At 43.7% G+C, this 16012-nt stretch overlaps 1 protein-coding gene and 1 long non-coding RNA gene across 2 annotated transcripts in view; one reads left to right on the top strand and one right to left on the bottom strand.

Annotated features, from left to right (window-relative positions):
• KCNJ6 (potassium inwardly rectifying channel subfamily J member 6) overlaps window positions 1-16012 on the top strand; it is a 270134-nt gene that overhangs the window by 199226 nt on the left and 54896 nt on the right. The window lies entirely within an intron of this gene.
• Window positions 11723-13633, bottom strand: LOC112661626 (uncharacterized). The gene is made up of 3 exons (XR_003137870.2): window positions 13550-13633; window positions 13127-13298; window positions 11723-12199 (listed from the first exon to the last, which is right to left on the bottom strand). It is a non-coding gene; the product is annotated as an uncharacterized LOC112661626 (long non-coding RNA).

The raw sequence follows: 16012 nt of genomic DNA, 5'->3' as shown, positions 1-16012 counted from the left end.
AAAGCAGAGACTAGGGATTCTAGAATCCCCTACAATTTCTTCCCCTCTCCATCTTCTCCATGTTCATAAATGTCATCATCAATCATGCTGTGACTTACAACAAAAACTGCATCAGCATCCTTGATTCATCTCATTCCCTTACCATCCGGAAGTCCTATAGATAGGACTTCCAAAATATGTATGTGTCTATGGCTACCACCCCAGATTAAGTTGTCGTAATATGGAGGGAACAACATTCAAGTGAGTCTCCCTGCTTTACTTTGACCGTCCTACGAAAGTCCATTTTGCACATAACATCTAGAGTGCTTTTAATAAGTGTTAACCAGAGCAAATCATTCCTATGCTTACAGTGCTCCAACAGATTCCCATGGCACTGGGAATCCAGATTTTCTTGCCATGGCCTACAAGGTCCATCTGGATTGTCTCCAGCTTGCTCACCTGCTTTTACCCCCAACCACTTACCCACCTGATACACCATGCTGCAGCCACATGGGTTCTCCATTCTGAACACGAGAGTCTTCCACAAGGAGGTCTTCTCCAAATGCTGGATAGAAACCAGCTTCAACCACTGGGCGTACATTGTGCTATGTGGAAGGTGTCACCAGCTGACATCCCCTTGTTATGTGTTTATTAAAAATCAGAATGTAAGCTCCATGAGAGCAGTGCCTCGTCCCCTTCTTGCTGTATTCCCAGTGCCTAGAATAGTTCCTGGGCCATAATTGGCACTGAGTAAATATGTAAGTGCCAGAATAAATGAGTGGAGGAATGAATAATATATGCTATGTGGTTATAAACCAGATTGGTCCCTTAAGCACTAGAGAAAGTCTGGAGTAATTTAAAATTGTACATCCCCCGCCCCCCCCCCCCCCAATCAACTTGGCCATGGTCAGCCAAAAGCCTCTGCCTCCTGACATTGAGAATTACTCTGGGAACTAGCTCCAACCATCCCTTCTCAATCTTCTTCAAGGCTCCCTTCTATTATCTGCCATTGAAAATTTCGGTGGCTCAGGGCACCTGGGTGGCTCAGGCAGTTAAGTGTCTGACTCTTGATTTCAGCTCAGATCATGGGACCAAGCCCTTTATCAGGCTCTACACTGGACATGGAACTTGGGATTCTCTCTCTCTCTCCTTCTCTCCCTCTCTCTCTCTCTCAAATAAATAAATAAATCTTTGCGGGGGGGGAATAAAGAAAGAAAATTTCAGTGGCTCCCCCAAGACTCTGTCCTAAGCTCTGATCACTTTCTTCTGCACATCTTCCCAAAGCAACCCATCCCTGACTCTTGGCCTCACCTCCTATCAGTGGGCAGGTGGCTCCCACAGGTACATCCCCACACCTGTCTCCTGAGCTATAGACTCAGATAGCTAACTATGTCCTGGACACATCCATCTGGGTGGCTCTCAGGTCTCTTAAATAATAATTTGTTTTAAACTCATATCCATTCCCTTTTCTGTAGTCCACACTTTGATGAATAAAACCACTAGTTTCCCAGTTGCCCAGGTCAGAAAACTGGTTGTCATCTTGCACTACCCCCTCCCTGGGCTCTGCAGCTTTCTCACTATTTCCCTGCCCTCTGGACTAGCCCATAGGGCTCCTTTGTGCACAGGAGAAAAAGGCAGCCCTCCTCAAGACACTCTACTGCCATCTGCTGGGGAATTTGTGTAACAAATAAACAAATTTGTACTTAGATGTAATGAGTTGTGCAGTATACCATCTGCACTACCAATCATATGTGGGAGCCCTGGCCAACCTTGTCCATTCCATCTCATACCTGTCTGAAGTATCCCAATGTTCTCTCCTCTTCAGCATCTTGGCCACTGCATTGATTCACAGCACCACTCCCTCCCTCTGGACAATTACCCGCTTCCATAACTGTAGACTCCCATTTCTGCAATTCCCCTACTTATAATTGTCAGAAGAAGCTTTTTAAACCTATGAATACCATCCCATCACTTCCCAGTTCAAAGTTCTCAGCAGCTTCCTAGTAGTTGAAGAATGAAGACCAATCTTGCACCTGTCCAGGTGCCCTGTCACTTTCTCCACTACATGCATACGCGGCTGAAATTCCTGAATACACCATGGATTATTTTGCCTTTGGCCAACACATATGCTATGACATTGTCTCCATCCAGAATATGCTCTTCCATTTTTACCTTTCTGATAACTCCTGCTCATCCACCAAATTTCGCTGCAAATGCTCCCACCACCACCACCACCCACAAAATCTTCCTGAGTGCGTCCTTCTCCCTGTCTGCTGCTCCACATTTCCACACATTTCCATCATGTCTATTGCATTGTGAGTGATTGACTACATGGCTTATGACTTGTGCCCCCAGCAGACTCCACATTTCTGAGAGTAAAGATTAGGACTTTTTTTTTTCTATTCTCAACAACTAGCACAATTTGACACATGGCAGGGGCTCAATAAAAGGGATGAATGCATAAATGATTTTTTTTTTTAAAGCAAGGTCTAGTCTAGCCTTCCCAAATGTGTCTCAGGCTCTCTGAAGCATTTTATCTTCACCTGGCACCATGTTATCTCAACTCTACCGAGAGCCAATGGCTACATCTGCCTTCTCTTTGAAGCTATTTTATCACCTAATTTAAAAATTAAAGATACCTTTGATTAAAAGAGCCTATTTGTTCTACGGGATCCTGTCCCCACCCAACATTCAGCACGTATCTTACAAACTCCATCTGATACCTAAATACGAATAGTTTAAAGCAGAGATCCAAAAGGTAGATTTGTCCTAGAATTTGGTCTTATTATGCACAAACAGCTCTGCTAGGTAGAAATATCCCTGAGCCCCTTCTGAATGCAGATCTAGTCCACTGGAGACTGGAGCCAGGAGACTGGACTCCTCATGCAAGTGTCCCTCATGGCTTTCATCCCACCTCATTCCACACACAGAGATTCCCCTCCGATATTGTCTGGTGCCACTCACAAGCCTCCTCCTCTCTTCCAAGGGAATAAGCAAGGCTCTCAGAAAAGCAAAGTGTAGGGGCAGCCTGGGTGGCTCAGCAGTTTAGCACCGCCCAGGGTGTGATCCTGGAGACCCGGAAATGAGTCCCATGTCGGGCTCCCTGCATGGAGCCTACTTCTCCTTCTGCCTGTGTCTCTGCCTCTCTCTCTCTCTCTCTCGCTCTCTCTCTCTCTCTGTCATGAATAAATAAATAAAATCTTTAAAAAAAAAAAAAGCAGAGTGTGGGAAGGAGTGACCCCTTTCCTAAGTTTCCATCAAGAAGGGGTCTCACTAGGGCACCTGGGTGGCTCAATCAGTTAAGACTCTGCTTTCAGCTCACATCATGATCTCGGGGTCCTGGGATCGAACTTCCAGTTGGGCTTTGTTCAGCAGGGAGTCTGCTTCTCCTTCTTACTCTCCCTCTGTCCTCTCCCCCTCTCTCAAATAAATTAATTAAATCTTAAAAAAAAAGGGGGGGGGTCTAATGAGGCAACCCTTGTTCGCTACAGTTATGAAGGATGAGGGACAATGCTGAATCAGGACACACCACCACACCCCTGACACCTCCTAAGACACCTTTCTGAAGGTAAAAACTCAGCAGATGAGGTCTCCTAGGCTGAGATGTATTGAGTCTGCAGGCAAGAAATTTCCAGAAACTTCAATGTGCCCACCATTATGCAAAGTTAGGAAAGCACAGTCCTGTTCTTAGGGAACTCACATTTTAGAGGAGGGAATTTGACAAAATGTTTTCTGTAAAGGGCCAGGTAGTAAATATTTTGGACTTTGTGACATCTCTATCACAATGACTCAACTCTGCTCCCATTGCATGAAAACAGCCATAGGCAATAAGGCTAAAAATTAGCATGGCTTTGTCTCAATAAATCTTTATTTATGGACACATAATTTCCACGTGTTATAAAATATTCTTCTTTGGGTTTTTTCCCAACCATTAAAAAATGTCAAAACCACTCTTAACTCTCTCCTGTTCTAGACATTGAGACAGAACACAAATCACAATAGGATGCAAAATGGAATAATATACATAAGGGGAGCAGTTTAAATGGGGAGGTGGGGCAGTGTACATGAGCTCTGCTCTGGTAATCCCAGTCAGAACTGCACTTTAGACATACTCCACATCCTCACTGCCAACGACGGCAGCAAACATGACACCTCCCCGGAAAAGGAGAAGCAGCCACAATCCATGGAAAGATGAAATCATTCGCATCTGCATCCCCAGAATGAGAACACAATAGGGAGCAGAGGTTTCCTGACCTTGGAGAGAGAGAGCTAAAATTAACTTCTGTTCAAAAGCAGAGACTTGTCAGTAAACAGTACTATTAACATCCTGTTTAAAAAAAAAAATAAAAGAACACAAGTGGTTTTGTTTAATGAGGGTTTGCATTGACTCCCCGTTTCCTTTTTTTGCTTGCTCTATTTTGCACTTGGATGAAAAGTACTCCCACTACTTCTCATGACAACATGTGTTCTTAACATCAGTCCATTGGGGGCACCTGGGTGGTTCAGGTCATGATCCCAGGGTCCTGGGATCAAGCCCCACTTTGGGCTCCCTGCTCAGTGGGGAGTCTGCTTCTCCCCCTCCCTCTGACACTTCCCCTGTTTGGACTCTCTCTTTCACCCTGTTAAATGAATAAACAAAATACTTTTTTAAAACTCAGTCCATTTGAAGGATGAAGAGTCTAAAGTCCATTCCACCCTGAAAGAGACTTTCTTGGTCCGAACTCCACTCTGCCCTCAGCCCCGTTTCTTTAGGAGGCTGAGTGGGACATACAATAATCAGCCATCAACAAAGACACACAACCTTTGCTATAAATTGCACGTCCACACAACACAACCCTGCACTACATCAGGCAACCATGGGATACAGTCTATTCAGAAAGGTATCGTTAACAAACTCATCCAAAATATCTCCAGTTACACAGAGGAGCTTTCTATCACCCCACGTGATATTGCTCCATCTTTCTAGTGTCACTGGCCAACCAAATACGGTAAGTGGGAGGATCTCACAAAGCCCCACTGATGTGCTTTTGCTATATTTCTATCTAACTGCAGGATTGTAGATCAGAATAATTGTACTAATCTTCTGAATCACAGTAGCACTTAGGAACTTTCCTTAATAAAATTGTTTTCCCTAGGATGGATTTTCACTGGAAAACACACATCAGGAACCCTTGGGTTCTCACCTGGTTCATATTTGTTCTCCATCTTTCCACACTGCCTTCTGTGGTTCTTTTTCCCCACCAGGCTGAATTCTTTATACCCTATTAGGTCCAACCAGTGTTACCTCCTCTATGAAGCCCTCACATGATACAGCTGGCCCTATGCTCTCTCCTCTACTCAAGTCCTGTAGTATCTCCTACTTTCCTGAGTGCCATTGTTTTCTCCCCAGTAGACTGTGAGCTACATTGTGCATGGACCCTAATCTTCTGGTCTTCTTTCTTCTTTATCCCTTGGCCCCATACTGAGCACATGAAGACCACAGTGCCTGTTGGCAACAGCTCGGAGACCTGTACCTCCTGGCCTCCCCTTTTGGATCTAAACCATGCAAAAGGTTCTTTGGTAACAATTGAACCAGAATTGGTTAAGAGTTTGTTTATAGACGCTCAACATTGCTGGCTTATTCTGGGTCCTCAGATTGATCCTGTTAGATTTGCTATACCACCAGTCAGGGCAGCAGAAGCAATCTTCCACATTTTACCACATTAGCTTGATCATCCTCTCTAGATCTAGATACACATAGGAACATAGATATATGTGTGTTTGCATGTATATGTATCGGAAATTTTTTTTCATCATTTGGAAAGTGAACTGTGGACATGACTTCACTTTACTCCTAAATTCTTTTTTTTATAATAAATTTATTTTTCATTGGTGTTCAATTTGCCAACATACAGAATAACACCCAGTGCTCATCCCGTCAAGTGCCCCCCTCAGTGCCCGTCACCCATTCACCCCCACCCCCTGCCCTCCTCCCCTTCCACCACCCCTAGTTCGTTTCCCAGAGTTAGGAGTCTTTATGTTCTGTCTCCCTTTCTGATATTCCCCACACATTTCTTCTCCCTTCCCTTATATTCCCTTTCTCTATCATTTATATTCCCCAAATGAATGAGAACATATAATGTTTGTCCTTCTCCGATTGACTTACTTCACTCAGCATAATACCCTCCAGTTCCATCCACGTTGAAGCAAATGGTGTTTACCCCTAAATTCTACAGTGTATATTTTGTAAATGTGAAAACCACAGTGCAATCACTAAAATCAGAAAATTGGTATTAACACAATGCTACTATCTAATCTGTAGACTTGATTCAGATTTTTGCCAAGCTTCCAAATAATTTCTCTTATTAAAATCCCAGATCATACTATGCTGTCAAGTCTCTTAATCTCCTAAAACCTAGTGGGGTTCCTCTGTCTGTATTAAGGCGATGCCTACCAGTTTTTTCCACCACAAAGTTATTACATTTCACCTTGTAAAAAGTATTTTGTGGATAAAGGTACTTTGAGACCATGTAAATATCCTGTTCCTCCTCAAACTTCCATTTTAGGACTCATTGATGGTGCTTATCTAAATCAACTAGGCTTTACTAGGATGGTTACCAAATGGTTATTTTCTAGCTCCACGATTCTACATTTGTGTGTTGGCTTTCAATTAAAAGGAGGAGCTTTTCTCCCTCCATTACTTTATCTATCTATCTACCTGTCTATCATCTATCAATATCAGTAGGGACTCACTGAGTCTTATTTTATTCAATGGATTCGAGTCTGTTATCATTATTTATTCATGATGCTCTAATCTAATTCCAGATTTGGCCAGTGGGATCCCTTTCAGGCAGGTTTCTTGTCCTTTGACCATTTCTTCATCATTTTTTTTTTTTTACTCCTCCTTCCTTTATAGCACAAAAAGATGTTCTAGGTTCCCCTTGTCATTTCCCAGTCCCTGCTATGTAATCAAACATTTCTCCAAAGATTTTTCATTCCCTTTAGTAATGCATGGTCTTTAGAAGCCAAGACCTGGGCACTAAGAGTACAGAGCAGATATCCATATTGGCTCCTTCAGTTGTAAGAGAGAAGGTCAGTTTCTATTCCAGCTCCACTGACTGCTGAGTGTTTCTATCTGAACTAAACCAGGAGCTCAAAAACACTGCATTTGGAATTTGTCAGAAAGTTGTGAGGAAGAAAATCCAAGCTCATCATCTCCAATATTTATCAGAAAGTTGATCAGGAGTAAAGCGGATGGAGAGGCCTACATGCAGCCACACGGTTCCCATATTCTTCCAGAAGCCTAAAAACCAGCTTTCTCACCTACCCAGAAAAGCAGAGAATAACCCTGTACTTCGAAACCTCCTGCATGGTGTAAGAGCAGACCCCCGAACCTGTGTCTGCTAGGAGGTGGTGCTGACTATAGTTCATAGCCCTGCCACCTCATCACAAACTCTCATGGGAAATTTCCTCATATCAGAGTGTTAGTAAGAGTTGGACTTTTGCTTAGCAAATTGCTTTTCTTGTATGTGATGGATGCTGTAAACTCTCTAACTAGCCAGGTCTCCCTTGTGATTGCAATAACGTCAAGAACCAAATGTGAGGTGCATATAGCAAGGCTGCACGTCCTTATGTGTCCGTTTCTTTTTTTTCTTTTTTAAGATTTTATTTATTTATTCATGAGAGAGACAGGCAGAGGAGAAGCAGGCTCCATGCGGGGATCCCAATGTGGGACTCAATCCCGGGTCTCCAGGATCATGCCCTGGGCTGAAGGCAGGTGCTAAACCGCTGAGCCACCCAGGGATCCCCTGTGTGTGTGTTTCATAATGCGTCGATCCTGGTGCATCTCACAGCTGCATCCTAAATGGGTTTCTCTCCATGGCATCACCCCCATTATGAAGGCTGCTGTTTATATGCTCTGTGTATTCATTGTCTAGGCCTGCCATAAAACATACCAAAAGCTGCATGATTTAAACAACAGACATTTATTTTCTCACAGTTCTGGAGGCGGGAAGCCCCAGATTGAGGTGGCGGCAGATTCGGTTTCTGGTGGGAGGTCTCTTCCTGATTTGCAGATGGCCACCTTCTTTCTCCCTGCGTCCTCGCTTGGCCCTTCCTCTTGGTGCTCAAAGAGGGAGCTCTCTCCCTCTTCTTAAAAGGATACCAGTCGTACAGAACAAGGCCAGGCTCCTTCTGCAAGTGCAGTCACACTGGGACTTGGGCCTTCCACATATGAATTTGGAAGTGGGGCACACTTAAGCCTATAACCCTTTGTAACCTGCTTGTATCCTTTGTGGACCAAGTCAGAGTAATAACAAATAAACACAATATTTTCATCCTCCCCGGGAAATCTATAGCCTCCATGGAAATTCCCCACACTTGACTGACATGTAGAATGCAGAACCTGCCATTCTGCAGGCTGAAATGGAAAAAAAGGCCACACCTATGACTTGATTGATTGTGCTTTATCTTAAAATTACGTAAAACAAAATGCACTGAAACTTGGCTCACTGTTCCATAATCAAGCGGTATGGAAAAATCCTAAAGTGTTGCATCATCCCTCCCTCAAAGCTGCCCACACTCTTCTCTCTTTACTGGAACATCTGAACTTGTCATTGCTAGAAGAGCCCTCCAGGATGGGAAGGTCAAGGGCCTGTGTAAAGGTGCTGCATCGCTGTCCTGGTGAGAACCACTGACACAGACACACAGCAGGGTATCCATGGGTACAGCTGTCTTCTTCACAGAAAGCGTCTTCAGGAAAAGCCTGACAGCACATGGCTACACATCACGTATGTCCCCCGGCTTGGACTTTTCTCACTCCAGAAAGACTTCTCTACATTTACCTTCCATACCTTTTGGGCAGAAAGGATGCTGTCTCCCCAGTGCCTAGCAGAGCACCTAGCATGGTTTATCTGCAGATCTGGGAAGCTCTGTTGTCCCAGATCACCCAATGGTGTTTCTGCATTTATTCCAAAAATCCCACATCAATTCATTTTGCTTCCCAACTCTGCTGTGTCACTCACCCTCCCCCAGTCTTTTCTGCATACTGTTGTCAAAGGGGCTCCACATTCTCAGGGCACCTGCCCTCTAGAAAGGCCCAAGGGCCCCATACAAAGCTCCAGCCCTCCCATATGGTTGCCCTTCCCATCTTCTGTCCTGGCCCAGAACCATGCAGCCCACTCTGCCTGGCATCCCTTCATATCTGCTTCTTGCCCACTATATTTGGCCATTTAGACTACAGCTGCCATTTCCAAACCCTGACCCCGGACTCTCTCTTGTGGACTCACCCATCATAGCCCAGACCTACATGCTACTTCATTCTTCACTTCAGACAGACCCTGGGCCATCCTCTTGTCAGAGGATGTTCAGACACCACTAATCAAGAGATTAATCAAGAGACATTAATCAAGAGACATTAATCAAGAGACAACAGCATATCTGCATATCCTTGCTTATGTGTCCCTGAACTAGTCAGCTCTTGAGTACTTCCTACAACATCAATTCCCTTTTCAAGAAGCAAGAAAATACATACAACCATCTATTTCAGAAGGAGAAAGTATGACATTTTAATAATTAATCTGATAGATTTCCAAATTGGATTAATGTTATTAATTTCCTGCTGTCAAAACAGAAATTATCACAGGAATGTTTCTCTCTACCCATTAGGCCTTTAAATAAAAGCCGGAAAACAGGATGGAACACAAACAGAGTCTAGCTAGTCATTACCGAGACCTTCCTTACAAGGTTGCTTGCAGAATTGGTTTCACTGTGCTTATTTACAACACAAATAAAAGCTTATATAACAAGCTATCTCTTTTTGGTATCTCTATTAAGAGCAAAATTGATCTAATCCAGCTCTTTTATTCTAACTTTAATTAAATAACCATTTATTTGAGGAAAATGACATCAAAATTTGAGCTATTTGATTCCTTGGCAGGTCACTGGGTAGCTGTGGGTCTTGATGGGACATCTGTGTCTTAGAGAATATCCCCTTGTCAATATTCTGTGTCTCTTTGAAAGTGCACTGTAAGTGTTCGTCCTTCTTCCTGATTCACTCCAAAGCCAGGATGTAAGCTCTTTATTTCAGAGAGAAGGAAGGGCTTGACCATGAGGTCCCAAAGTCCTACCAGAATCAGGAGAAGGTAGTATGTCCAGTCAAGACATGGCTCATACTGGCTTCCCTATTCTCATCAATTTCCAGACTTTTCTACTAGAATGAGACTCGTGGACAGGGAGGTTATTGTTACAACCAGTAAGTGTAGGAACCAGGGCTGGTATACCAGAAGGGGGATTATACTTTTTCTTCAGTCTACTTTTAACCAACAAGCCCTAGCACAATTCAGGCTCCATATGCAGCTCCTTGGAAATTATTCTGCAAGGGGAGAAAAAAGTGCATGGCATTTATTTTTCAAAGAAGTTGAAACATAAAAGTTCAATAGAAATGTAGGTGCCACTCAATGATTTTTAATCTCTAAAAGTGGATGTGTATCAAATTCTGTTGCCACAAACACCAAGTTACTATCAAAGTGTGTCACAATTCAACTACATCAAAACTTGCTTTGAAATAAACAGGCTGTTGAAGCTAGAGACATTTTTTTTAATTATATGGCAAAACATCTCAAAAAAGGTATTTGATCCACAGTGATGGATCACAGCAAAAGCGCATTGAATGAACGAACACATTCAATTGTCATCACTATTTAACTTAAGGAGTCCTGTGGGGTCCATGGAGTTCTGCTGGCTGTGCTTTCTGGGAAAGCACAGGTGTGCTGGTTAACTACAGACTCCACCCCTGCCAAATGGCCCCCAACCATGTCTCGCTGCACCCCACTGACATTATCAGATATCAACTCATGCCAAAAACAGCAAAGCACAGTGAGCTGAAGCTGTTCCTGGAGGCTGTTGCAGCCAGAGGCAAAAGTGTGAATCAGGCATGAAACAGGGCATCAGGTGGAACTCTAGAAGTCAGGCCTGGCTGGTGGCCCCAGCCAGTGGGTGTCAGCTCCTTCAGCTTCCAACAAAGAGCTACCAGGCACCACGCGGGCTGTGCAAAGCAAGCAGTCAGAACCCAGTTTGGCAGCCCTCAGAAATTCAGCCTGAACTGGAATTCCCTTTCTTGGGAGGAGGAGGAGAGGAGGAGGAGGAGGAGGGGGAGGAGGAGGAGGAGGAGAACTCTGGGCATCTTAAAAGGAAAGAGAAGAAAAAGGTAGACACCCTTTGAAGGGGGAGGTGAGCAGAAAAGAAGTAACAGACTAGGCCTTGTCTTCACCCATACTGACAGCAAAGAGTCAGAAATTTAAGATTAGATAATGTTATTTCAGACCACTCCACCCCCACACCTGGCCAGCTGACCCTGTGGTCACTTACTGGACTAGTAAACCTGTACTGACAGCCACCACACAGTGCTGTCTCCATCCTTCCTCCTTAAAGGTATGGCTTAAGAGTGGTTGGCAGGAGATTGAAAATAAGCTGCAGCTTCACCCATGGAATATGTTACTTTGATCTATACATGGGTATAATCCATTTTCTGTTTGGAAAAGGAAGGGCTCTATGGATTTTTTAAGGCTCATGTTGATGCCCTGATTGCAGCCAGAGGCTGCTAACTGGGCCAGTTGCCATTCTTGGTAACTGTGGTACTGTCCCCAGAATTCACAAAGATATTCATAGACCTTGGGCAAGTCAAAAATCTTGATTCCCACAGCCTAAGGCCTTTTCTCCTACCAATTCCAGTTACAAATGCAAATATGTATAGCTCCCCTGTAGACAGTTGCTGAAGCCAAAAACTCACCGCATGGAGCACCTACTGGTTTCACTGCAGACAGACATTTTATTAAAAGTCTTGTGGTAGACAGTCCTTAAAATTTTACAAATTAGACAAGATTCAAGGGAGAAATGATTAGTGTCAGCTGCATGCTATAGAGTGGAGAGCCTTGATTGTAAAAAATAACTATAAATGGAAATGATAAATCTATGGACATAGAGCAATTCATAACAATGACATAAAAATTATAGTTGGTAATTTTTCATATACGTGAATATTTTAAAGTGATTACATCACATATAACTAAATTCAATTTTAATTACATAATGCTGTATTGAGAAGGAAAGGTATTGTAAGGATAGTCTCTAGTTGATTGCAGTGGATATCTTCCATCTTTCCAAGTTTTTAATCCAGAATTAAGTTCTCTAAGGAAACGGCAGTACAGGCCAATGATGCTGAATATGCTGGTGGCTTGGCCATCTGAAATCCAACATTTTTTTAAGACTTTTTATTTATTTAATCATGAGAGAAACAGAGAGAGAGAGGCAGAGACACAGGCAGAGGGAGAAGCAGGCTCCACGCAGGGAGCCTGATGCGGGACCCGATCCCGGGTCCCCAGGATCATACCCTGGGCTGAAGGCAGCGCTATACCGCTGAGCCACCTGGGCTACCCGGAAATCCAACTTTTGACTCAGCCTGAGACCCCAGCCAGTCTTGTTGAAGGTAGGGAGCTACTGCTTTCCTGATGTGAATTAAATGGTGTGAGGAAGGGAGTCTCAGCCCATGCAATGCTTCCCACCTGACTCCTGATGCTGGGCATAAGACAAATAACTGACTAGGCCTTGTCTTTCACAATCAGACATGAGATTCAACATATAAATAGCCCAGGATGACATGTCGTCTGTGCTGACACTCGGTGGTAACTGCTTTCTTCTTCTTACTAATACATTGTTAATTCTTTTTTTTAAGATTTATTTATTTATTTTAGAGACAGCGAGAGAGACAGTGCGTGCACACATGAGCAGGGGAGGGACAGAGGGAGAGGATGAGAATCTCAAGCAGACTCCCCACTAAGCGTGGAGCCCAACTCGGGGCTCCATCCCACCACCTGAGATCATGACTTCAGTCGAAACCAAGAGTCAGACACTTCACTCACTGAGCTACCCAGGTGCTCCCATTGTTAATTCTTGAGAGAGAGGAGAGGGATGTATTGATTGCCCAGCATGTACTAAGAACCAGGGACTACAGTTGGCTAGATAACATCTTCAAAAACTCAGCCTAAGCTGGAAATTCCCTTTCTTGGGAGGAGGAGAAGGATGAGAACTCTGGGCATCTTAAAAGGAAAGAGAAGACAAAGGTAGAACCCCTTTGAAAGGGGAGGTGAGCAGAAGAGGCAAACATGCCTACCTGCCAACGTTTCTTGTCACCCTTCTCCTCTGCAACCTGTCAGATCTTTTAATATTGTCATTTTGAGGTGATCCCAGAGCAGAAAATTCATCCAGATTTCACCTCACTAAGGACGGTGGAGGGCAAGAGAGCATCGTTTTCCTCAGTAGTAGGGCTCCGTGTACTGGAAAAGCTTTAAGCCAAAAAAAAAAATCACTATTTATTAATAATAAATAAATAAATAACTCTAAAAATAAAACATGTAAACCCTGAAAGTTCTAAAAAAGGGACTTCTCACTCCATCCTGTACTACCGTTATACTTTTAGGAATTGAACATGGGTATCTGTGCATATTACACACACAATATATCGCATGTATATGTACACAAATATTTATGCACATTTGTGTATATTGATAATACATATTCTTAATGATATATTCACAGCAATTGACTTGTACTGGTTCAATATATACTCAAAGACTTCTCCATTTGACCTCGATCATGCTCTCTTTGCCAACACTGCCATCTATAATGTCACTGTGTCTATTAAATACCTTTTCCGAAATAGTAGAACAGAGAGAAATACTTATTAAGCAACCAAGTCTGGTTTCCAGCCAATCGCTGCAAGACAGGTCTCATTAATGAATAATCTCAGGTATCTTAGCTAACATCTACATCCCTTTTCCCCTCCTCTCTGGCCATTAGAATTCCATGTCCCAGAACAAGCTTAGCCAGTGTTAAAGAAAAACCAGAGCCCAACAGTAGTCAAAGGGGTAAAAGCAGATTTTGATCAGAACCTATTGTAATAGGAGAAGGAAACCTCAGTACAGAACTGGATCCAAGGCTAAATATGGCAAAGACAAGTGGGTATTCTAGCTAAGGGATCGTCTGTGGAAAATACCAAGAGGAAACATCAGGGGTAGGGGGCATTCTGGCTAAACTGACCTCACAGGATCCTTGCTGAAGGCAAGCCAGGTGATCAGACCTTACTAGGGGTTGATGAAGGATAAGAAACCCTATCTGATATTGAGGGTGACCAGATATCAGAGTGGAGGATTCTGACCAATCTGACCTTGCAGGACTTTTGCTAAAACTGGACAATGCAAAGGCAAACATAGGGTGACTGGGTGATGGGCACTGAGGGGGGCACTTGATGGGATGAGCACTGGGTGTTATGCTGCATGTTGGCAAATTGAACTCCAATTAAAAAAAAAGAAAAAACAAAGGCAAACACAGAAGTCCAAAGGTCAAAGACTTCATGAGGAAGAGGGATCAAGAGCATCTTTGTCACCAGCAGTGGGTCATGTTCCCTGTACACATGTTATTATTAGGTTCCATTTGGCTGGCAAATGAGGGTGAAGTTCACAGGAAAAACCTTGGGCTTGCAATCCAAAGATGTGCTTACAACTTGATCCAGCTCCTCATGAGCCATGGCCTTGACCAAAACGTCTGGTCTACCCTGGACTCCAGTTCCTCTATCTGATCAGTGGTGACAATACTTGCCTGGCTTGGTTTGGATGATTTTTAAATGAGATGATACAAAGAAATCTAGCATAAAATCTGAAATATGATAGACAATGGGGGGGAGGTGCTTTTAAAATACTGGTGTATCTCTAGCACTCAGAGGTTCTACTCACCTGTGAAATGGCAGATAGTTTAAAGACCTAAAATGTCAAGTTAGAAAAAGCGCTCATCCTCTTTATTAGCTTGCAATTATTTCTCACATTGAATTTCAACAAGATAGGCTGGGAATCCCATCACATATAATTCAGATACATTGGAACCCTTTCACTCTGAAATTTACCTTTATAAGTGGGAAAAAAATACCTATCTCCCAAGGCTTTCCAGAAAAATCAGATAAACTGAAGACTGGAGAGGCCTCTTCTTCTCATTCGTATCCTTTATACCTGAAACAGGTCCTATCTTGGAGGGTAGGACTCAGTGAACAACAACAACAAAAACAATCATCCAGAATCATTGAACAAAGAAACTTTTTGATCATCAAGCACTTGCTTCTCCGGCAACTCGATCCATCTAGAATGCAGAAAGTAAGAACCCAAAAGCAAGAACAGAAATGCAAACACAGAAGATACCACAATGTCCATTCATTGAGCATGATTCCATGAGCACAGGTGTCTGAGAGCCATGTGAAGATAAGCAGAGCATGCTTCTTTCTTTTTTCTGATAAGGAATCCTAACAAATTCAATTGACTGGAGCCCAAGACCACAGAAGCGGCAAATAAAGGGAGGCCATGGGTCTCCTAAAAGCTGGAAAGCAAGGATGGTTGAGTCTGGCACAAGTGAAGGAAAGCCCAGAGGTATACATCAAAAGGGAAAAAAAGCCCAAATGTGTAGCCATCTGGAAGCAGTCAGGAGAGAGGGCAACGTTCCTGCCCACCTCACACCTCCTGAGGTCGGGTCTGCACTACAGGACAGAATGATTATCAGAGGTTCCAGCAAGATGGCCCAGAGGCATGAAGAACTTAGAATATATGAGGTGCAGTCTGCTTGCGAAGCAGTGTTTGCCACAGCACAGAAAGATTTCTGGCCTCAGCTGAGAAGTGGTCATTTTCATATTGCAACTTAAAGGGAACAACCCTGGGTCATCTGGGAAATCCATGACCCCCCCTTGCTGAGATATCCACTGGGGCTTAACCAACAGCCTTCCTTGCTGCCAGCAGCCAATTTCCTGAGCCCAGGCGGTCCTGGGTGCTGGGACGCTGTCGTGCTGTTGGACCCAAGCCAAGAAGTAAAGCACCTCTAAGGGCCTGGGGACTTTAAGTGGTGTGAGTGAATGGTGCCCTCAGCCTTACAGAGCTTCCCTGTGTCCTAGAAGGCTGTTCCTGCCTTCCTAGCTCCTAAAGCCCCAGGAGGGCTGGGGAAGTGGCAGGGTAAGCATGAGAGA

This window comes from Canis lupus, chromosome 31 (genome assembly GCF_003254725.2).
Source record: "Canis lupus dingo isolate Sandy chromosome 31, ASM325472v2, whole genome shotgun sequence".
Classification (NCBI taxonomy): domain Eukaryota; kingdom Metazoa; phylum Chordata; class Mammalia; order Carnivora; family Canidae; genus Canis; species Canis lupus.
The sequence above is the reverse complement of the archived record's forward strand: the minus strand, read 5'-3'. Positions and strand labels throughout refer to the sequence as shown.